The 25,499-nt window shown below is 35.3% G+C and overlaps 4 pseudogenes; 2 read left to right on the top strand and 2 right to left on the bottom strand.

Annotated features, from left to right (window-relative positions):
• Positions 1-2,684: 2,684 nt before the first annotated feature.
• LOC125809863 (endoribonuclease Dicer homolog 2-like) lies at positions 2,685-3,811 on the bottom strand (annotated as a pseudogene).
• Positions 3,812-3,864: 53 nt separating this feature from the next.
• Positions 3,865-4,808, top strand: LOC125809864 (endoribonuclease Dicer homolog 2-like; annotated as a pseudogene).
• Positions 4,809-8,043: 3,235 nt separating this feature from the next.
• LOC125809865 (endoribonuclease Dicer homolog 2-like) lies at positions 8,044-9,145 on the bottom strand (annotated as a pseudogene).
• Positions 9,146-9,323: 178 nt separating this feature from the next.
• LOC125809866 (endoribonuclease Dicer homolog 2-like) lies at positions 9,324-10,293 on the top strand (annotated as a pseudogene).
• Positions 10,294-25,499: the final 15,206 nt, after the last annotated feature.

A 25,499-nucleotide genomic window follows, 5' to 3' on the forward strand; every position in this document is an offset into this window, starting at 1 on the left:
AATCAAACGAAAATCTGAAGCCACAAACCACAAAGATAGAAACCCCATTTTTGTGGGTACTTCAAGTCTCGTCTTTGAGTGTATGAAGTTTATACTCCGACAAGCCTTGAAGTAGGGGGCATTTATAAACACCAAAATTTTGTGGAACTCTATGAGATGATTACCCTTCCTCAAGAAAAGTGTGACAATTTGGAAAGTCACGATTAGTGGGAACATCCTCCTGAACGAGCTCAACACGCTTTGTAGCTTAGGACAAGTTTAAATTGTGTTTCAATATCATTGTTGTCAATGTATGCAAATCATACTCATTCAAATTACCAAAATTCTAGTATTAAATGTGTCAACATTTAATAGGTTGCTCAAATACTTTAATGTAGAAAAAAGATTATTATTTTTCTTTTATGTCCTAAAATTTTTACATAGGCTATGGATCACTGTGGTCCAAGCCAAGTGACACTTTGCATTAGGTATCTGGACAATAAGAACTCCTACACACCCAATGCAACACACAATGCTAACAAGTTTTATTTTATGTCCTATATTTTTACATAACCTATGGATCATTGTGGTCCAAGGCAAGTGACACTTTGCATTAGGTATCTGGACAATAATAACTCATGCACACCTAATGCTAAGTAATTAAAAACCAAGTTAAATAAAATTTAAGTGAATATCAAAGCTAGCAGTATATTGATCATACTAGTATAAAAGGTTTACAGTATTAGGCATTATGTGGAAGTTATGATAAAGGCATTTGTCAAAAAATATTGATATGAACAACAACTACATGTCAATTCTAAGCTAGTTGGGGTCAATTCTCTTGGGTTTTTGGATCAGGGCAAGGAGGAATGGATGTACAAGTGACATGTATAAGTTATACTTCCAATCCCCATACTACCTTAATCTAATAGTTAAATCATGAAGACATAAAGAACTTCACAGATTGGAGGTGCGCCAAAATTCAATTAATACCTACCTAGAATAGTAGGGTTCATGGAACATAATAAAAAGACAATTTAATATATTGTTCACTATAGGATAATTCCTTTTGCATCAGAAATATATTTTTTTAGCATTCAATCAAAACATTACCTGGTCGTCAAGGAAGTGAGTTGAGAACCACGAGGTATCAAGTACAATTTTCAGCGGTGGCAAACATGTAGGTGATTTCTTCTATTTATGCTTTGAAGGATAGACTTACCGAGTATCACATTCAAGAAAGCATGGTTTAGAGATAGAAAGGAAGAGGGAGAAATATCAATTGATGTAATTCTATACACAAGAACAATAAAGTGAACCACAATCAAGCAAACAAAATATACTATTAAGAAACAGAAAAAAAGACAGAGATTTAGAAGTAAAAAAGGACGGTGTAGCAACTAAAAGACATTTAATTACTAGAATTAAATCTAGGGTGAAAAGAAATTGAACTCATACTGGTGGAGACTAACCTAAGTAATCAAGAGGGTTCAATTGAACAGATATGAGGGTTTCTTCAAACTCACAGAGAAGCCTAAACATCAAATGTTCATTCAAAAACCAACTCCTTAAATAAACCCTAGTTTCTACTATTTATAATAATAAGATAAACTAACCTAAGCTAGTTACAATAATACCCGTGAGCTAAAACCAAGGAAAGTCTAGCCTATTAATTATTTAAAATTTAGTCCTCATATTTATATGAACAATGCCTATTATATTGTTTGAGGTCATTCTCATTATTTTAAGTCAAACTTCAACAAATCTTGTGTGTGCATCTCCATGCTTTTGGGAGATAAATATTACATAGAAGGTATGAGATGACCCCAAAGGCACTTGATCGATCTTTATTCTCGTCTGATTAATTAATTTCTACAAAAGATCTATCTGACTACGGAGTGAATGATTTGATCAATGAATATTCATTTTTTTTCTTCAATGTCGAGTGAATTCGCACCAATTAATCAACTTCGATCTAACTAATCAAACCCCAAAACAAATTATAAAATTTAGTTAGGATTCTAGGAGACAAAAATTTGTTTTCAACAAATCTTATATATGAAATATTAATTCCAACCACAATATAAATATGACGAAACAAGAATATTTTATTAATTAATAGTTTGGGTACAATTATGTCCCTCTCTTGATTCTTTTGTAGGATAATTTACAGCTAAAATGAATTTTATTTGATATCCATGTAAAGAGGTTTTGGTGGATTTCGTTTTTTTTTTAAGAATTTGGTTATCAAGAACATTCCACCCACATCTTGATATCTTTGTAAATATTTCATGAATTAATGAAATTTTCAAGATCCCTCTCTAAGGGATATATTACCCTTTATATAGTGTAAGCTATGAGTACTTTTCAAGAATCCTAACTGAAATTGGACTCATCTGGTAGAGTCCCACACAATTTTGATGTCTACAAATGTCGAGTTCCTATCTCATAAAGAAATTGATTTCTTTTTTAAATAACGTTTCTGGTTACATAGTTCACTTAACTCTCTTGTTGGCTAGAGTTTTATTGTTTGAGGTGTAATCAACAGTCCCAGAAGAGGTCTTATCTTTAGAAATGTATTAATATCTTTGTTGAAGCTAGAAAAAACAAAGATCGCACAAACAACGGACCCAACAATATCTCCAAGCACCTTTGAGAAAGTAGTTTCAGCCTCCCATATGAACGTGGACACGAGATCTAATTTCTCAAACATCCTCAATAGTACAACATATGTGCCTTTGTAGATCTGGCAAGGCATGATGAAGGTGCTTGTGCAGCCTTAACTGTATATTGAGCATATCTTTCATTGTTTAAAGAAGCAGACCTCAAATCAGTAATTAGTCATGGTGTCAGTATGAATATTTAAAATCGAGATGTGTTGTAAAAACATAATCTAGCACTGCATCTCCAAGAAATTCTGAACGTTGATATCATCATGGAATCTCATGTAGCATGTATGATCCTTGAGTTAGAGCTTCAACAAGCAGTGAAGGATCATGGATCTTGTAATGTAGCAGGGATTCAAAGTACCAAACATTAACTATCTTCTCAGCATTCACAGGGAAGTGTCTTGGCATAGGTCCAACGACAAAATCAATGTGCAACCAAATCCATTTCATAAATGATTAAGCCGCTAATTCCCCACACGAGTTGAGGTAGGCACTTATTAGTGCCTCAACCACATCAACTACTTCTTACTATTTCTACTCGTTTGACTTGGCCTACAACCACATCAAAGTTGTGAACTTGAGAATTAGGAATGATTCATGCTTTAAAATCGAATGGTTCATTATGGATAAATTTTAATATTTTACGAGCACATCCAAACTTGCACAGTGTAACATTGGAAATGATTTTATTTTTCTTAATTCTGAGAAAACCCTCGTGATGACTTTCATAAGTCTTAAACAGTTGTATACTAACATCACATTTGAGAAAATAGTCTCCAAGTTTCCCAAGTTATTCCAAATGAAACTTCTGGAGGCATTTCTTTGTTGTCATTACTTCCAAAACCTTAGCAGTTGGGATACAAAGTTTTAGTTTGCACTGATCCAAAAGCTTTCTTTCCAAGTTTATTCAGCATGATTGCTTCCCCTATAAAGTTTAAAGGTTGTAGCACGACAGATAGTTATTGGTGAAAGATTCTTGACCTCGAGAATATTATGAATTCTAAGGTATACACATATGGTAGTGAATCTGTTATACTCCACCCAAACAGATTCACTCCCAACGTGTATACCTTAGAATTTATAAGATTCTCAAAGTTAAGATTATTTCGCCAATAACTATCTGCCGTGCTAGAACCTTTAGACTTTATAGGGGAAGAAATCATGCCGAATAAAATTGAAAAGAATTCTTTTTTATCACTGCAAACTAAAACTTTTTATCCCAACTTCTAAGGTTCTGGAAGTGATGACAACAAAGAAATGCCTCCAGAAGTTTCATTTGGAATCACTATGGTAACTTGGAGACTCTTTTCTCAAAGATGCTATCAATATACAGCTGTTTAAGACTAATCATCATGAAGGTCTTTTCAGCATTAAGAAAAATAAAATCATTTTCAATGCTACATTGTTCAAGCTTGGATGTGCTCGTAAAATTCTGAGATTTATCCGTAATGAACTATTCGATCATAAAATGGGGCATATTGCTAATGATAATTCTCAATTTTAAAGCTTTGGCAAAGAGTTTGCCTTCGGTGAAAATGTATAATAGGATAAAGTAGGAGATTAGAAGCAAGAGTGTAGCTGATGTGGTTGAGGCACTAATAGGTGCCTACCTCAGCTCAGGCAGGGAAGTAGCAACTTTATCATTTATGAAATGGATTGGGATGGACATTGATTTTATTGATGCACCTATCCTAAGGCACTTCCTCGTGAATGATGAGAAGCTAGTCAATGTACGGTACTTGGAAATCACTGCTACATTACAAGTTTCATGACCCTTCGTTGCTTGTTAAAGTGCTCACTCATAGATCTTACATGCTACCTGAGATACCAAGATGTTATTAGCACTTGGAATTTCTTGGAGATGTAGTGCTAGGTTATGTTATTACAACACATCTCTATTTCAAATATTCGAGACTGAATCCAAGACTAATTACTTATTTGAGGTCTACTTTTGTAAATAATGAATGTTATGCTCAATCAGCAGTTAAGGCTAGCATGCATAAGCACATTCTTCATGCCTTGCCAAATATGCAAAGGCATATATGTTGTACTGTTGAGGATTTTGAGAAATTGAATCTTGTGTCCACGTTTGAATGGGAGAGTGAAACTACTTTCCCAAATGTGCTTGGAGATATTATTGAGTCCTTTGCTAGAGTGTGATCTTTGCTAGAGTGTGATCAAACAATAAAACTCTATCCAACAAGACAGTTAAGTGAACTATGTGACCCAAAAAAAAATTATGGGACAAGAATTCGACATTTGTGATACATCAAAATTATGCGGGACTCTACAAGATGAGTCCAATTTCATTTAAGGTTCTTGGAGACTACTTACCCTAAACTCAACTCACACTTATATAAAGTGTAATATATTTCCTTGAATAGGCATCTCTAAAATTTCATATATTCATAGAATATTCATAAAGTAATCAAGATGTGGGTGCACTCTTCTTCACAAACAAATGTTTTAACGAGATCCATAAAATCCTTTCACGGAGATCAAATAAATTCTAAGGAGGTCCACATCATCTTTAGTTTGAGTGACACTAACATCCCTTGAACCACGAAGAAATTTTAAGAGAAAGGAATTAAGGGATAAACATATTTGTACTCACAATCTTTATGAATAAAGTCATTCTTTTTTATTTATTATGTGATTGCAATATATTTTTTGTTTTTGAGAAAAAATATTGCAAATAAATTGGCACGCCCAGTGTGACCCAATTTACCCTCTATCTCCTCTCTCACAAATCAAATGCGAATCTGAAGCCACAAACCACAAAGATTGAAACTCCATTTTTGTGGGTACTTCAAGTCCCGTCTTTGAGTTTATCAAGTTTACACTCCCACAGGCCTTGAAGTAGGGGGCATTTATAGACACCAAAATTTTGTGGAACTCTATGAGATGAGACACTTCCTCAATAAAAGTATGACAATTTGGAAAGTCACTATTAGTGGGAACATCCTCCCTAACGAGCTCAACACGCTTTCTAGCTTTGGACAAGTTTAAATTGGGTTTCAATATCATTGTTGTCAATGTACGCAAATCATACTCATTCAAATTACCAAAATTCTAGTATTAAATGTCTCAACATTTAATAGGTCACCCAAATACTTTAATATAGAAAAAAGATTATTAGTTTTCTTTTATGTCCTATATTTTTACATAGGCTATAAATCACTGCGGTCCAAGCCTACTGACACTTTGCATTAGGTATCTGGACAATAATAACTTTCACACTCACGGCAACACACAATGCTAACAAGTTTTCTTTTGTGTCCTATATTTTTATATAAGTTATGGATCAATGTGGTGCAAGCCAAGTGACACTTTGCATTAGGTATCTGGACAATACTAACTCATGCATACCCACTGCATCACCCAATGCTAAGTAATTAAATACCAAATTAAGCAAATTTTAAGCGAATATCAAAGCTAGCAATTTATTGATCATACTAGTATAAAAGGCTTACATTATTAGGCATTATGTGGAAGTTATGATAAAGGCATTTGTCAAAAAAATATTGATATAAACAACAACTATGTGTCAATTCTACGCTAGTTGGGTCAATTCTCTTGGTTTTTTTGGATCAAGGCGAGGAGGAATGGATGTATAGGTGACATATATAAGTTATACTTCCAATCCCTACAGTACCTTAATCTAATAATTAAATCATGAAGACATAAAGAACTTCACAGATGGGAGGTGCACCAAAATTCAATTAATACCTACCTAGAATAGTAGGGTTCATGGAACATAATAAAAAGGCAATTCAATATATTCTTCACTAGAGGAAAATTCCTTTAGCATCAGAAATATAATTTTTTAGCATTCAATAAAAACATTACCTAGTGGTCAAGGAAGTGAGTTGAGAACCACGAGGTATCAAGTACACTTTCCAGCGGTGGCAAAAATCTAGGGACTTCTTCTATTTATGCCTTGAAGGATAGACTTACCTAATACAACAATCAAGAAGAAATATATATGGTTTAGAAATAGAAAGGAAGAGGGAGAAATATCAATTAATGTAATTCTAGATGCAAGAACAATAAAGTGAACCACAATCAAGCAAACAAAATATACTATTAGGAAACAGAAGAAAGATAGAGATGTAGAAGTAAAAAAAGACGGTCTAGCAACTAAAAGACATTTAATTACTAGAATTAAATCTAAGGGTGAGAAGAAATTGAACTCATACAAGTGAAGACTAGCCTAAGTAATCAAGAGGGCTCAATTGAACATATATGGGGGTTTCTTCAAACTCACAAAGAAGCCTAAACATCAAATGTTCATTCAAAAACCAACTCCTAAAATAAACCCTAGTTTCTACTATTTATAATAATAGATAAACTAACCTAAGCTAGTTACAATAATACCCTTGAGCTTAAACCAAGGAAAGTCTAGCATATTAATTATTTAAAATTTTGTCATCATATATATATGAACAATGCCTATTATACTGTTTGAGGTCATTCTCATTATTTTAAGTCAAACTTCAACAATTCTTGTGTGTGCATCTCCAAGCTTTTAGGATATAAATATTACATAGAAGGTATGAGATTACCCCAAAGGCACTTGATTTATCTTTATTCTCGTCTGATTAATTAATTTCTACAAAAGATCTATCAGACTACGGAGTGAATAATTTGATCAATGAATATTCATTTTTTTTCTTCAATTTCGAGCAAATTCTCACCAATTAATCAACTCCGATCGAACTAATCAAACCCCTAAACAAATTATAAATTTTAGTTAGGGTTCAAGGAGACAAAATTTGTTTGCAATAAATCTTATATATGGAAAATAAACTCCGACCACAAAAATATGACGAAACAAGAATATTTTAATAATTAACAGTTTGGGTACAATTATGTCCCTCTCTTGATTCTTTTGTAGGATAATTTGCACCTTAAATGAATTTTGTTTGATATCCATGTAAAGTGGTTTTTGTGGATCTTTTTTTGAAGTATTTGGTTATCAAGAAGAGTCCACCCAAATCTTGATACCTTTGTAAATTTTCATGAATTTATGAAATTTTGAAGATCCCTCTCTAAGGGATATATTACCCTTTATATAGTGTAAGCTAGGAGTAGTTTTCAAGAATCCTAACTGAAATTTGGCTCATCTGGTAGAGTGCCACACAATTTTGATATCTACGAATGTCGAGTTGTTGTCTCATGAAGAAACTGATTTCTTTTTAAAAAAACCGTTATGGTCACATAGTTCACTGAACTCTCTTGTTGGCTGGAATTTTATTGTTTGAGGTGTAATCAACGGTTCCAGAAGAGGTCTTATGTTTATAAATGTATTAGTATCTTTGTTGGAGCTAGAATCAACAAAGATCGCACAAACAACGAACCCAACAACATCTCCAAGCACATTTGGGAAGTAGTTTCAGCCTACTATACGAACATGGACACAAGATCCAATTTCTCAAAAATCCTCAACAGTGCAACATATCTTCCTTTGTAGATTTGGCGATGCATGAAGAAGGTGCTTGTTCAGGCCAGCCTTACCTGCAGATTGAGCATATCATTCATTGTTTAAAGAAGCAGACCTCAAATCAGTAATTAGTCATGGAGTCAGTTCGAATATTTGAAATAGAGATGTGTAGTAACAACAGAATCTAGAACTGCATCTCCAAGAAACTCTGAACGTTAACATCATCGTGGAATCTCAAGTAGCATGTATGATCCTTGAGTTAGAGCTTCAACAAGCACTGAAGGATAATTGAACTTGTAATGTAGCAGGGATTCAAAGTACCAGACATTAACTAGTTTCTCAGGATTCACAGGGAAGTGTCTTGGCATAGGTGCATCGACAAAATTACTGTGCAACCAAAGCCATTTCATAAATGGTAACGCCGCTACTTCCCCACACAAGTTGAGGTAGGCACCTATTAATGCCTCAACCACATCAACTACTTCTTACTGTTTCTAATCATTTGCCTTAGCCTACTATACATTTTTATTGAAACCAACATGAACTCTTAATCAAAGTTGTGAACTTGAGAATTATCATCAGGAATGATTCATGTTTTAAGATTGAATGGTTCATTATGGATGAATTTTAATATTTTACGAGCACATCCAAACTTGCACAGTGTAACATTGGAAATGATTTTATTTTTCTTAATTTTGAGAAAACCCTCGTGATGACTTTCATAAGTCTTAAACAGTTGTATACTAACATCACATTCAAGAAAAGAGTCTCCAAGTTTCCCAAGTGATTCCAAATGTAACTTCTAGAGTCATTTCTTTATTGTCTTTACTTCCAAAACCTTAGCAGTGGGGATACAAAGTTTTTGCTTATAGTGATCCAAAAGCTTTCTTTTTAAGTTTATTCGGCATGTTTGCTTCCCCTATAAAGTCTAAAGGTTGAAGCACATCAGATAGGTATTACCAAAAATTTTAGACCTCGAGAATCTTATGAATCCTAAGGTATACACGTATGGCAGTGAATTTGTTATACTTAACCCGAACAGATTCACTGCCATACGTGTATAACTTAGATTCATAAGATTCTCTAGGTCAAGAATCTTTCGCCAATAACTATCTGCCATGCTAGAACCTTTAGACTTTATAGGGTAAGCCATCAAAATAAACTTGAAAAGAATTCTTTTTTATCACTGCAAACTAAAACTTTTTATCCCAACTTCTAAGGTTTTGCAAGTGATGACAACAAAGAAATGCCTCCAAAAGTTTCATTTGAAATCACTTAGGTAACTTTGAGACTCTTTTCTCAAATAATGCTATCAGTATACAGCTGTTTAAGACTAATGAAAATCATCATGAGGGTCTTTTCAGCATTAAGAAATATAAAATAATTTTCAGAGTTGCATTGTTCAAGCTTGGATGTGCTCGTAAATTTCTGAGATTTATTCGTAATGAACCATTCAATCTTAAAATGGGGCTCATTCCTAGGGATAATTCTCAAGTTCAAAACTTTGGCAAAGAGTTTGCCTTCGGTAAAAATGTGTATATAATAGGGTAAAGTAGGAGATTAGAAGCAAGAGAGTAGCTGATGTTGTTGAGGCACTAATAAGTGCCTACCTCAACTCAGGCGGGGAAGTAGCAACTTTATCATTTATAAATTGGATCGGGATGAACATTGATTTTATTGATGCACCTATGCTAAGGCACTTCCTCATGAATGTTGAGAAGCTAGTCATTGTACGGTACTTGGAAATCACTGCTACATTACAAGTTTTATGACCCTTCGTTGCTTGTTAAAGCGCTAACTCACGGATCTTACATGCTACCTGAGATACCAAGATGCTATTAGCACTTGGAATTTCTTGGAGATATAGTGCTAGGTTATGTTGTTACAACACATCTCTATTTCAAATATTCGAGACTGAATCCAAGACTAATTACTTATTTGAGGTCTACTTTTGTAAATAATGAATGTTATCCTCAAATTGTAGACAAGGCTAACCTGCATAAGCACATTGTTCTTGCCTCGCCAGATCTACAAAGGCAGCTATGTTGTACTGTTGAGGATTTTTAGAAATTGGATCTTGTGTCCACATTTGGATGGGAGAGTGGAACTACTTTCCCAAAGGTGCTTGGAGATGATTTTGAGTCCCTTGCTAGAGAGCGATCTTTGTTGATACTGGCTTCGACAAAGATACTACATTTCTAAGCATAAGACCTCTTATGGAATAATTGATTAGACCTCAACCAATAAAACTCTATCCAGCAAGACTCTTAAGTGAACTATGTGACCCAGAAAAATTCATGGGACAAGAACTTGACATTTGAGACATCAAAATTTTGTGGGACTCTACAAGATGAGTCCAATTTCATTTTGGATTTTTGGAGACTACTAACCCTAAACTCTAGCTCACACTTATATAACACTTATATAAAGTGTAATATATTTCTTTGAATAGGCATCTCTAAATTTTCATATATTCATGAAATATTCATGAAGTGATCAAGATATGGGCGCACTCTTCTTGACAACCAAATACTTTAACAAGATCTGTAAAATCCTTTCACGAAGATCAAATAAATCCTAAGAAGGTCCACATCATCCTAGTTTGAGTGACCCTAATAGCCTTTGAATCATGGAGAAATCGTATGAGAGGGGAATCAAGGGATAAATATATTTGTACTCATAATCTTTATGAATAAACTCATTCTTTTTTATTTATTCTGTGATTGCAATATTTTTTTTGTATTTGGAAAAAAATAGTGCAAATAAATTTGCACGCCTAGTGTGACCTAATTTACTCTTCATCTCCTCTCTCACAAATAAAATGCAAATATGAAGCCACAAACCGCAAAAATTGAAACTCCATTTTTATGGGTACTTCAAGTATCATCTTTGAGTTTATCAAGTTTACACTCTGACAAGCCTTGAAGTAGTGGGAATTTATAGATATCAAAATTTTGTGGAACTCTATGAGATAGGTCACTTCCTCAAGAAAAGGGTGACAGCTTGTAAAGTCACGATTAGTGGGAACATCCTCCCGAACGAGCTTAACACACTAGTAGCTTAGGAAAGGTTTAAATTGTGTTTCAATATCATTACTGTCAATGTACACAAAGCATTCTCATTCAAATTACCAAAATTCTAGTATTAAATGTCTCAATATTTAATAGGTTGCCTAAATACGTTAATATAGAAAAAAAGATTATTATTATTATTAATAGAAGAACAAGTTTTCTTTTTTGTCCTATATTTTACATAGGCTATGTGTCACGAACTTAGAGTCTCTCTAATGTTCCGTGTGACACCTGGCAACTTACTCACGAATCTTTCACAGTCTTGTAAGCTCAAGTAAGCCTTTTCAAACTAAGATTGCTAAGAGAATGCAAGAAAGACTGGGAAAGATTTGGAAGAAGGCTTTGTACTACTTTGTGGAATGCTTTACACTTGGTTGGATCAGTTTGCAAATAAGAGGCCATCTATTTATACTACCTCCTAAGGAACCAAGTGTAAATACTATTTACTTTACAAGTTCTTACAATATTTACACTTTAGTTCTATTCTAGAATTCTCTACAAGTTTTGGGGAATTTTAAAGACTTCTTGAAAATATCTAGGGAGTTCTAAACGGTTCTACTAACCTCTCCACAACTCTAGATTCTTCTCCCTTATCCCGATGCCAAATTTGAACAGTGAAGTGGTGGGACATGTCACTCTCCCCCACTTGTTGATGCAATGAGTGTGGCGCATTGCTGCAAGAACTCCCGAATTCAGTCTTTAAACTACCATAAATCTTCATATCTCTCTCATGTGGCCTCCTTCGAAGATTGTACCTTCCAATGTACAAGGAAGATGGAACTTACTTGCTGTCCTCGCTTCCTTTTTGCTTGATAGTCTATGATAGACTCAATTTTTCGATCATGCGAGGCGGTGATAGTTATGGTTGCCCATTTTGACTAGTTCTGGCTGGGATCATCTTTGTCCTCATGGTATGACTTGAAGATGCTCGCATGAAAGACTAGATGGATCTTGAAGTGTGGAGGTAACTCCACTTTGTAGGAGATTTTGCCTACCTTAGCAATGATCTTGAACGGGACCTCATATTTTCGCAATAAGTTCTGATGTACGACCCTTAGTGTTTTAAACTATCAAGACCATGTCTCCAACTTGGTAATCCGTGGGACATCGATTGCGGTCAGCAAATTTCATCATCCTTTTGGTTGCCTTGTCTAAGTCGGACTTGGCAGTGTTGAGTTGTTTCTCCCATCCTTTGGAAAGATAGTAGGGTCCCAAACTCTTTTCATGAAAAGCGGCAGGTAACAAATGTGGAGTTTAGGGTTGTTGGCTAGTCGCCAACTCAAATGGTGTGCGCCCGGTGGACTCACTCCTTTGCAAATTGTAAGAAAATTTCTCTATGTCTAGGAGTCTGCCCAATCTTTCGAGTCCGCACTTACGTAGTTCCTTAGATAGCACTCTAGTAGGGAATTGACGTGCTCGGCTTACCCGTCTGTTTGTGGGTGGAAACTTGTGGAGAAGTGAAGCTCCGTGCCAAGTATCTCAAACAACTTCCACCAAAGGCTCCTGGTTAAGCGACATTCTTGATCACTAATGATATGTCTTGGCATCCCTCAATACTTATCCACATTTTTGAAAAATAGCATGACTGTCTCCTTAGCGATGCAACCGACTGTGGCGAGCATGAAAGTAGCATATTTTGAAAATATGTCCACCAAAACCATTATCGTTCCATACCCATCGGACTTGGGTAAGGAAGTGATGAAGTCCATGGTCACGCTCTCCCATGGGTGTTATATTACAGGTAGTGGCTCAAGTATCCCTCCCGGTTGCCTCTGCTCCACCTAGTCCTGTTGACACACCAGACATGTCTATATGTAGCATTCTATGTCGTCCCATATGCGTGGCCACTAATAGATTGCCTCAATCAACGCCCTCATTTGTCACTTCCTTGGATGCCCAGCCACAGTGCGCCATGGCTCTCTTTGATGATTTGTCGCCTAATAGACCCAAACTTGGGCACATAGACCCTTTGACCGGTAGTGAGTAGGAGATGGTCTTCCACCCAAAAACGTCTTGTCTTGCCTTGGGCGGCCAACTCCATGAGCTTATTTGCCTTTGGATCATGTTGCATGCCATCCTTGATATCATCCTAGATGTCACAATGAGTTGTAGTGATGGAAGTGAGCTCAGCCTTCCTACTTAGTGCGTCGGCCACTACATTGCCCCTTCCCGGCTTATACTCTAAGACGTAGTCAAACTTGGCTAGAAAGTCTTGCCACCTAGATTACTTTAGGGTGATCTTCTTTTGTTATTGGAATTAGCTAGTAGCCTCATTATTGGTCTTAACCACGAACTTGGAGCCTAGTAAGTAGTGTCTCCATGTGCATAGGCAATGTAAGATGAATGTCATCTCTTTCTCCTGCACCGTGTAGCGTCGTTCGGTCTCATTCAATTTGCGGCTCTCAAATGTTATTGGGTGTCTATCTTGCATCAATACTCCCCCAATGGTGAAATCTGAAGCATCTGTATGTACCTCGAAGTTCTTTCAGAAGTCAGGCAGCGTCAAGACCGACTCTTCGATCACAACAGCCTTGAGGTTTTTGTGAACCCTTTGGTACTCCTCACTCCAAAGCCACGACTTATTCTTCTACAATAACTCGGTCAGTGGAGCGGCCTTAGCGGAGTAGCCACTTATGAATCTGTGATAATAGTTCGCAAGTCCAAGGAAAGATCTCAACTTGATCACTTTTGTGGGTTCCTCCCACTATTTGATCACACGTATCTTCGTTTCGTCCATCCGCAGTTCGCCTTGGCTAATTATTTTCCACAAGAAGAGTACCTCGTGTTGGGTGAACTCGTATTTCTCCTACTTGATATAGAATTGGTTATCTCGTAAGACTTGGAAAACCTTCTTCAAGTTCTCCACGTGCTCCTCCAAGGTGTTACTATAGATGACGATATCATCTAAGTATACTACCACAAACCGATCCAAGTAGAGAATAAATACTTTGTTCATCAACGTGCAAAAGGTGGTGAGTGTGTTGGTTAAGCCGAAGGGCATCACCAACCACTCGTATGCTCTAAATCTCGTCACGCACACCAATTTTTGCTCATCCACTTCCGCAACGCGAAGCTGGTAGTAACCTTTACTAAGATCCACCTTGGTGAAATACTTGGCATGTCCAAGTCTATCAAATCGGCAATAAGCAGGATATGGTACTTATTTTTTATGGTTACCTTAATAAGAGCCTGGTAGTCGATGCATAGTCTCTATGACGCATCTTTCTTCTTTTGAAACAAGACTGGCGCGCCATAAGGTGCTTTGGACGGGCGAATGTAACCGGCCTCAAGGAGCTCCTTCAGCTGCTTCCTTAGCTCTTCTAACTCGGGTGGAGCCATGCGATAGGGTGCATGCGCGGGTGGATTGGTTCTAACCTCCAACTCAATCTTGTGATCTACCTTAGGCCTATGAGGTAAATTCTTTGGCATATCGTCCGGCATCACATCTTTATTCTCTTTAAGAACCTTCTCAATAGCCGGTGGCAATTCCTCCTTGGCACCATTGTCTTCTCCCAAACTTGAAATGGTGGCTATGAACGTCGGCTCTCCTTTTTTAAGGTCCTTCACGATCCGCTTTACCGATAATTGGGCATGTTTTTCCTTCTTTCGCACATTAACTACAGGTACCATGCATGAACCTTCTCGCTCCATGACCATGAGTCGTTGGAGGTAGGGATTGATCATCATGTGACACTTTTAGAAGAATTCTTGCCCAAGACTAATATCAAATATATCTAAAGAAGCTACGATAAATTTAGTCTTACCTTGCCACTTACCCAACGTGATGCTTACTCCTTGGGCAACTCCACACATGGGAGTTGGGTGTGCATTGACCGTTTTGAGGCGGGTGTTTTTTGGATTGTAATTTAGCCGCAACCTTATTGTCGCGTCTTGGTCGTAATGTTGGCCTCTGAATCGGAGTCTACCATGGCACGAGTTGGTCATCCATTAATGGAGATGTCTACATATTGCGTGTTATAGTCTTTCGGCTTCTCCATCTGCTTGGTAATAGTCCTGCATAGCCCGACCATGGCTAGTTGTGTCGTGCCCGCATCCTGCCCTTTTTCTTGTGTGTCCTTCTCCTTACACCCGTAGGATAGCACCAAGGTTCTTCATTTCTGGGGACCTGGAATAACCATACGGTCCACCATATATGTAATAACCATCTCATTTTGTAGTCTGCACCTTCTTCTCTGTGTAGCTCTAGCGCTCGAACTGCTTGTCGTTCGACTTGTAGGAGTCGTGTTGTTTAGACTGTGCCTGTTGTTCCTTACCTAGGACACGATCTCCCCCACCTTTAGCATGACTATTCCTCGCATCCTTCACCTTTGCCTTATCATGCATGTCATACTTGAAGTCAGTCTAGGTTCGACTTATGTGATGGCCTTATCTATGGTCCTAACCTGCCGTCATTCCAACTTCATCTTAGCCCAATTTTCAATTCGTCCATGAAGTGGAACAACATTTCTTCGTTCGTCAAGTTAGGAATTTGAACCGTGAGAGCAATGAATTCCTTCACGTACGCCCAAATGTTGCTTGTTTTCTTCAATTCCATGAACTTGCGTTTGGCCTCATAGATGACGTTGTTATGGAAGAAGGCCATCTATAACTCTTCTCGAAATTATGCCCAAGTGTTGATGGTGCACAACCCATTCCCTATCTCAGTTTTCTGGTGCCTCCACCATAGCATGGCCATCTCTGAAACATACAACACGACAATGTTGATCTTGTTTTCGCTGCTCTTTACTCGACTACACTTGAAGTAATTCTCCAAGTGCCATAAGAAGTTCTCCACCTCTTAGGCATCACGGACGCCTTTGAACATATGTGGGTTGGGAGCCTCGACCCTGGCTTCCCTATCTCGGTTGGATGACGTAGATCCTTCAGCTTCAACGCCCTTTTTGAGTGCTTTCTTCTCGGATCTCATGGCTTCAATCATACTTAACGCATCAATGATCCAATACTCCAAGAAAGTGATGTCCTCCTTCAGCTCGAACTCGGCACATTGGCGGCCCTCCAACTCCTTGCGGATGTTGTTGTTTTCCTCAAGGGTGAAGTCCTCTAGAGTCTTGAACTTTCCATCAACCTCATTCAAACGTCGGCCTAATATCTCCACGGCCTGCCTCACCATTTCAACCCTTGCGACCCATTCCTCTCGGTGGTGTCGTCAATGGTCTCGTCACCATGCTCATTGTCAGTTACTTCAATGGTCAAAGGTGGGTGACATGTTAGTGCCTCGTTTGGTGTAGGGTCGAGTAACATTTCCTTACTACTCTTGTGGTGCTTCTTTCCTTTGCAGATCTTCCTTCCACCATCCAGCCTAATGTTGGTGGTGCTAGCAATGTTTACATCTCCTTCGTTGGTCATTCCCTTAGTACAAACCTATACTCTGATACCACGTTGTCGGAGACTTAGAGTCCCACTAATGTTTTGTGCAGCACCTGACAACTTACTCATGAATCTTTCACGGTCTTGTAAGATCAAGTAAGACTTTTCAAACTAAGGCCGCTAACAGAATGCAAGAAAGACTTGAAAAGCTTTGGAAGAAGTCTTTGTATTACTTTGTCGAATGCTTTACACTTGGTTGGACCATTTTTCCAATGAGAGCCCCTCTATTTATATTATCTCCTAAGGGCCTAAGTGTAAATATTACTTACTTTACAATTCCCTACAATATTTACACTTTAGTCCTATTCTAGAATTTTCTACAAGTTCTAGGGAATTCTAAAGCCTTCTTGGAAATATTTAGGGAGTTCTAGAGTGTTCTACTAACCTCTCCACAACTTTGAATTTTCTCCCTTTTCCTGATGCCGAATCTAAACAGTGAAGTGGCGGGACATGACATTATGGATCATTGCGGTCCAAGCCAATCACACTTTGCATTAGGTCTCTAGACAATAATAACTCCTGCAACACACAATGCTAACAAGTTTCCTCTTATGTCCTATATTTTTACATGAGCTATAAATCACTAAGGTCCAAGCCAAGTGACATTTTCCATTAGGTATCTGGACAATAATAACTCCTGGACACCCACTATAACACCCAATGCTAAGTAATCCAATATTAAAGTAAGCAAAATTTAAGTGAATATCGAAGCTAGCATTATATTGATCATACTAGTATAAAAGGTTTACATCATAAGGCATTATGTGAAAGTTATGATAAAGACATTTGCCAAACAAAAATTGATATAAACAACAATTACGTGTCAATTCTAAGCTAGTTGGGGTCAATTCTCTTGGTTTTTTGGATCAGGGCGAGAAGGAATGGATATATAGGTGGCATGTATAAGTTATACTTCCAATCCCCGCACTACGGTAACCTAATAATTGAATTATGAAGGCATAAAGAACTTCAGAGATTGGAGGTGCACCAAAATTTACGTAATACCTACCTAGAATAGTAGGGTTCATGGAACATAATAAAAAGGCAATTCAATATATTCTTCACTAGAGGAAAATTCCTTTTGCATCAGAAATATAATTTTTTTAGCATACAATCAAAACATTACCTGGTCGACAAGGAAGTGAGTTGACAACCATGAGGTATCAAGTACAATTTTCAGTGGTGGAAAAAATCTAGGTGATTTCTTCTGTTTATGCCTTGAAGGATAGACTTACCTAGTACCACGATCAAGCAAGCAAGATATATGGTTTAGAAATAGAAAGGAAGAGGGAGAGATACTTGATGTAATTCTATATGCAAGAACAATAAAGTTAACCACAATAAAGCAAACAAAATATACTATTAAGATACACAAAGAAAGATAGAGAGATTTAGAAGAAAAAAAGGACGATCTATCAACTAAAAGGCATTTAATTACTAGAGTAAAATATAAAGGTGAAAAGAAATTGAACTCATAAAAGTGAAGACTTGCCCAAATAATCAAGAGGGTTCAATTGGACAGATGTGAGGGTTTCCCCAAATTCACAAAGTAGCCTAAACATCAAATGTTCATCCAAAAACCAACCCCTAAAACAAACCCTAGTTTCTGCTATTTATAATAGTAGATAAACTAACCTAAGCTAGTTAAAATAATACCCTTGAGCTAAAACGAAGGAAAGTCTAGCCTATTAATTATTTAATATGTAGTCACCTCTTGCTTAAATTTTCATTTTAGTATATTTTAAATCTTCCATGCTTCTTTCATTAATCTTCTAAGGTATCCAAATTACTTCGAATCGACTTGATGGTCTTCATATCCATGATGACTAATCCATATCACATCATGATATGTATAGAACACCACTACATGAATATAATCTTAAATAATTTAAGTTTTAATCTCAAATCACTAAATATATATTAGTAATGTGTAATGACTACATGTGTGATTTGGAATAAAGTAATTAACATCTTCTAGGTAAGAAACTGAAGAGTTTCCTTTGATTATCCCCATAAATGACTTTTCCCTTTTAGCCAATTTTTAAACTCAAAAGAAAATTTCAAAATTCTAGAATAATTTTTTCCAACAAAAAAATCTTTCACATGGATAAACAACAAAGAGTTAGAACAGTGATGAATAAAAGAAGGGAAAAGATAGGAGTTACATTACCTTGGTTGAGTGACACATCTTGTATGAGAAAAAGAGAGATGAGAACGTTGGAATAGGGATCTGGTACAACCCATAAGAGAAGAAGGAGTAGAGTAACATTCAGCCGTGAGCAAGGAGGCAACATAGTAAGAAGAAATGATAGTCATCTCAAGAGGAAGTTGAAGTTAGCTTTTATAGATAGGGTTAATGAAAGTGGGCTTTACCCTAATCAGATTAGAAATAGGTTGTTCTGATTGTTTTATTTTGGGCTTGGGCCAAAACTTTATTTTCATTTTTTGATAATTAATAAAATGGCCTATACGACCAAAAACAATTCTTAAAAAAAGGGTTTTCAGGGTAATTTAGGAAGTATCGGAATATCAAATATGGTAAAGAAATGTCAATCATGTAATATTTTCAAAACAGTTAAAATATGAAATTGCCAAGATTTTCGTGAGTTCCTCATATAGAAAATACCTTCATCCCCCTTCACAACTACTTACATTCGGATTGTGTAGGAATATAAGAAATCAAAATTCCATCTATTGTAGATAATGATACTTTGAGAGATTTATTGATCACCAAAGATGAAGTAGAGTTTTCTAGCTCCTCCAAAAATTTGAGAACAATATGAATCGAATTTGTTGATTCTCTCAATGAACTCCCAATATGCACAATGACCAAGGATGATTTACACTTTAGATATCAAACTCTAATACACCGTAATCAAGAAAATGTAAAGAAATTATGTCCCCCTAACCATTAGACTTATATAGTAGAGGAATCTGGTAAACATTGAAACTGTGCTCATGTTCAAGTACTTGTGTCACAGACATAAAGGTAGAAAATTCTACCTTTGGTTTGAATCGCCTTGCAAGAAGAATGTGCAAACAAGTAAAAGTAGATGAGGACAATAGATCGATGTCAGGTCTCCAACTTGTCAACTATACCTTCAACCTTTTTTTGTAGCTACGAAAAGGAATTACGCGCATCAAATTAGGAGGGCACAATATTATCATCTCAAGAAAAATGGTCCACATTCTCTTTCATCATTAGCTAAAGGGAATATGAAGAATTCTTACCTTAACTACACTTCCATCTTCAATATTGGCGTATCTTACTTTCTATAAGCAATAATATTTAAGTAAGAAAATTGTATTGCAAGTGAAGGGAAGTGAGTCTTTAATAGAGATGAAGTAAATTTCAAAGAATTTATTCTTTTGTATGATCATAGTGATTTCACAATATCGTTATAACAATAAATATTGAAAAGTGCAAAGAAATATAGGTGAGATGCTTCCTCATAAATATACGAACAACATATTGGGATAACTCGAAAAATAAAAACATTTCAATTAATTGAGGACAAAGAATGGGGGCAAAAAGGAAGAATTCCTAGATTAGCACAATGGAATATAGGAATGGTAATTAAGAGTTCTTTAAGTTACAACCTTACTAGAAAGGTCAAGAAAGAGAAATGTTAACCAATCTTAAAAATACATTTAAGAAATATTGATGGATAAACTAGCATTCCAAATTGCTATTGTAGTGTCCTTCACAACTTTCTTTCTCATAGCTACCACTTCTACAAGTTCATCACTCGTTATCCCATAATTGGTTAATTCATCACAAAGTTGCTTAGCTAAAATGCCAAACTTCACCATGTTTAACCCTTTCGAAAAGAGAGATTTCAACCCGTAGAACCAAGCTATTCATGATTAGTAAAGAAAAAACATACCATTGAAATGGGCTGGAAAAGTTCTACACACACATTAATATATCGTTGAGTTTTCAAGAGCATAGTTTTAGTTTAATAGCAAGAGAATGATGAAATTACAAAGTATAAATGGACAGAGCTCAACAATACTAGTAGGGAGTGTATCAGTTCCACTTCCTTCAGAACTATCCCAAATATATCAAGAGATAAATCAAACAATATGATATTGTCGTTAATGCTGAAAATATTATGGTGATTCATCCAGGTTTGTGGACAAATTTTTGACGATCACCATGACTTTTTGTAAGGCAATTTGTCAAGGTTTATGATCAATTTTTTTAACATCACCATAACTTGATGTTAATGAAGTCTTGCCCAATATCAATTTTTAGTAGTGAAAAACATATTCATCTTACAGTTGAATCTAGGAGGTAGGATGTACACATATCTTATCCCTATCTTTGCGGGATAAAGAGTTTTTTTCTAATTGATCCACAATTCAAAAGATGGGTTTATTCAGACCTCTTTGGAAGTTGGTTTTTCTAGTAGTGAACATTCTGTATAATCTCACAAGTGAGTATGAGGAGGGTAAGAATTAAGATGTACACATATTTTAGCCATATCTTTGTGTGATAAAAATATTATTTCTAATAGACCCACGATTCAAAAGAAAAGTTCATAACATGGTTGTAAGGAAAAAAATATGACAATAAAATAGCAATAGAGAAAACAAATTTAGGTTTATGCGTAGATATTCTTCAACTGATTAGATAGTATAGTTTTTGTTAAAAATAAAAAATAAAATTACAGGATGATATATATTAATATGGGAAGGTCAAGTAGTTTTGTTGGTGAAATTATAAAATTACAATTGAAAATAAAATAAAGAAAATAAATTTCCAGGTTGCGACATGAATATATATCTTGCTCTTTTTAAGGAGATTTAAGCCCATGGCAACAAGTCTTTTCACCAGTCCAACAATAATCTTCTTAACTTGTCCTCTCCGGACAACATACCTCAATCTCAAAGTACAAGTCAACAAATACGAGACAAAAATTGAATCCAAAGCTTCATAAAAAGAACATCTCCCTTCAACTAATAAGACCTTTTTTTTACTCACTTTTATGCACTCTATATTTTCTTATACACCGGAAAAAGTAAGATCATCATTATTTGTAGTGGAGACATTCTTTCTTGCCATGAATAGGAAGATTATGGAGTAGTAAATTGGATAGACAAATGACCTAGAGGTTACATGAGTTTCAAGACATAAAAAGATAGAATAATGAGTGAAATAGTAGAGTTCAATGAGAAGTTATTGCCAATATGGCTGACCAATTCAGTCACTAAATAAATGGCAATTACTCCAACGTTGTGCTAACAAAGTAAAACCATCACTAATTATAGGGGAGACATTCTTCCTTGCAATGAATAAGAAGATTATGGGGTAGTAAATTTTGTAGATAATTAATGACCTAGAGGTTACATTAGTTAGAAGACATAGAAAGATAGAATAATGAGTGAAATAATGGAGTTTCAATGAGAAGTTGTGGCCAATATGGCTGACCATGTTCAGTCACTAAACAAAAGGCAATTACTCTCAAAGTTCATCACTATTTATAGGGGAGAAATTTTTCCTTACAATGAATAGGAAGATTATGTGATAGTAAATTTGGTAGATAAATGACCTAGAGGTTACATGAATCACAAAACATAAAAAAGATAAAATAATGGAGTTTCAATGAGAAGTTATGGCCATGGCTGACCACGTTCAGTTACTAAACAAAAGACAATTATTCGCTATGTTCTGCTAATAGAGTAAGACCATAACTATTTATAGGGGAGAAATTCTTCCTTGCAATAAAAAAGAAGATTGTGGGGTATTAAATTGGGTAGATAAATGGCCTAGAGGTTACATAAATTACAAAAGGGATAAGGCACAAGTACATGGCAGGGAGAGTGTGCACACTCACTTGAAGACAAGTGATGAGTGCACAAATAGGACACATGTCATTTATTGATTAGTAATTTTATAATTAGTTAGTACACATATTTATTGATTATAAAACTTATATACATTTAATTATTTTTATTTCTTTTTTTTATAAAATATTTATTTTAATTTCTCTCTCACTTTAAATTTTAAAAAATTAATTTGTTATCTTTTCACTTTCAATTTTTTTTAAAAAGAATTATGTATATTTTTTAAAAATAAAAAATTTAAAAGTGTCCTTTAATTTTAACGTTTTATTTTTTGATGTTTTATTTGGTTTTCTTCACTTATTTTGATATCAGTTCAAAATTAAGTTATTTTAAATACAAGACATTTGGAATTAAATTTGAAATCAAATCAAAACGACATACAAAGAAAATCAAATCAATAGAAAAACAATGAATGAAGGTAAAAATTAGAAGTTTCAGTATAAGGTAAAAAAGGTGTATTAACTTAATTTAAACACAAGATAAAGAAAATAAGAATATGTTTTAATAAATTTTTTTCTAAAATAAAAAAAAATATTTACACATGTGGAAGGCGAGTGTGTACAAACACAACTTACTTGGATGGTTGAACGTGCCACGTCAGTACAAAAGGTGCACAAAAATATGAAAAAAATGAGTTCAGGGGGGAGGGGGGGTAATAGAAGGACCCTAGTTAAGTTTAGGTGTGTCTCTGAGATTTTGGTCATATTCTAGGGGGTACTTGTGCTTTATCCCATTACAAAACATAAAAAGATAAAATAATGAGTGATATAATAGAGTTTCAATGAGAAGTTATGGCCATGACTGATCAGGTTCAGTCACTAAATAAAAGACATTACTCCCAACGTTCTACTAACGTTTTCCTAGGAAGAGTGGGCAATAGAGGATGATAGGATAGGAGACAATTTAAAAATAAAATAATATTAAAATGCTCAAATATACTAACAATTTTATGAATATTTTTTTTCCTGAAAATAAAACAAAAGAGGTTGATGCAAATCACATACCAAACAATTGTTCACATCATCAACTGAATTATGTTAATTCAATTATGAGACATTTTTTGTTGTTCAAACCATAAAATCTTGAGAAAAAAAGGCACATGATAAGGTTAGGCGACTAATTATAGTCTCCAATCTACATTGATAATAAACTATGAAATATTACCAGAACTACAAAACAAAAAAAATTTAATACACCTAAAAAACATCTATAAATTTGACCACCTTCTAGTAAGCTTCACTCATTATTTCCAAAATATTCTTATTTTTTCTTTGCCATTCTTCTTTCTTTCCCTTTGCAATCATTATCCTGATCGTTCTTGAATTCGCAAGCCTTATTTCTCACTCTCGTACTCCTCCTCACCAATGACTCACCTTCTTGAACTTTGTTATGTGCATAATATGCCCTGTTCTCCAATTTTTGTTTGGCCAACATTGGTTTGCCTGTTGCTGCTAATCCACACACAATTTCGCGATATAATTAGGGTTTCTCACAATAATGGCTCTGAGTTCAGGCGCGACAAAATATTGAAGAGTTTCATTCGGGCAATAAATAATGACGTTGCTGAAAATCAATAAAATATCTTTAAAGAAATTGGCATTTTCCAAGTTCGAAAAACCTATCTTGTTCTAACATGTTTTGAAAAATGTAGAAATCCATATGCTGCTTAATTTGTTTAGTATAATATATATCTTCTTGGAAAAAATATAAATATTAGCACTAATAACGAATATACAATCCATGTTTTATGATCCTTATACTGTAAATTTGACCTCACAATAATGAGTTTAAAAAGAAAAAAAAAACTTTTGGTATTAAACATGTCAGATACTCCTTTCTTTCCGATTTTATGTAACACCATTTTACTATTAATCTATTAAAAAAATATGACATATGTCTATATTTGAAAATAATCAAGCTATACGTTTTTTATTTTATCATTAGTGAGAAGTTTTATAGTCACACAATTATTACAACGTATCTAAGACCACAAGTGTCACGACCCGAGCCTACACCCTGGACGTGGCCGGCACTCGAAGACCATTGCTGGTCCCCAAGCGAACCCTCATCCTGGCTGACTACAAGCGGAAAACTGATTCAAGCATACAAAGCTTAAAAACTGAAATAAAAGTTCATAAAACTTAAATACAAACTTTAAGTCCAAAGAAAACTCTGTATAATAAAATATATACAACTCGTCATAAAAAGGCAACTTTAGTCTTTAAAACATTTAATAAAATAAATGATACAGACTTCTCAACTATACTGACTATCTATGAAGCCTCTAACTGATAAAGATGGAAGTCGGGACAAGACCCACGACATCCTAACAACTGATATAACTGAAAGGTAAATGAAATCCTCCAAAAGCAAGGAGGCTCACCATAGCTAACTCAAACTCTCGGATGTATCAACGAAGCTCCTGTTGATGATCCTGAATACATGTGTCTGCATCATGAAAAGATGCAGGCCAAATGGCTCAGTACGTGGAATGTACGAGCATGTAAGAGGAATTCTAAAACATAAACATAAGCTTGAAACTTGATAGAAATGAAACATACTTACTTCTTCTCAAACTTACTCAACTCAAGGAATACTCAAGGGTACTCAAAACTACTCAAACTTACTCAACTCAGAAGTACTCAAGGATAAGATACTCAACTCCGAGATTAGATACTCAACTCAAGGATATGATATTCGACTCAAAGATATGATATTCGACTCTGGATACTCAACTCTGGATACTCAACTTTGAATACTCAACTAATATGACTGAACTCATTTCAATATAAAGCAATTTAAAACAAGTGCAATATAAAGAAATAAACTGTTTAAAAACATGCTGTCAAATCTGTGTGTATGCAAGGATACACCATAACTCTGAAATGTATATAAAAATACAATAAACTGATGTATATAAAAATACAATAACTTCTGTGGGAGTTTCTCTAACCGACAACCATCACATAAGAGCTATAGTGATGATACATCGATCTACCTCACGCTGCCAGCGCATCCTATACCCGGCCAAAGGTATAGAACCTGAACTACTAATGGATCCACTAGTCTATGTGAAAAAGGTTCATCTAAAAAGTATGA

Source organism: Solanum verrucosum, unplaced genomic scaffold (genome assembly GCF_900185275.1).
Source record: "Solanum verrucosum unplaced genomic scaffold, falcon-dt-bn FXZP01000610.1, whole genome shotgun sequence".
NCBI lineage: Eukaryota > Viridiplantae > Streptophyta > Magnoliopsida > Solanales > Solanaceae > Solanum > Solanum verrucosum.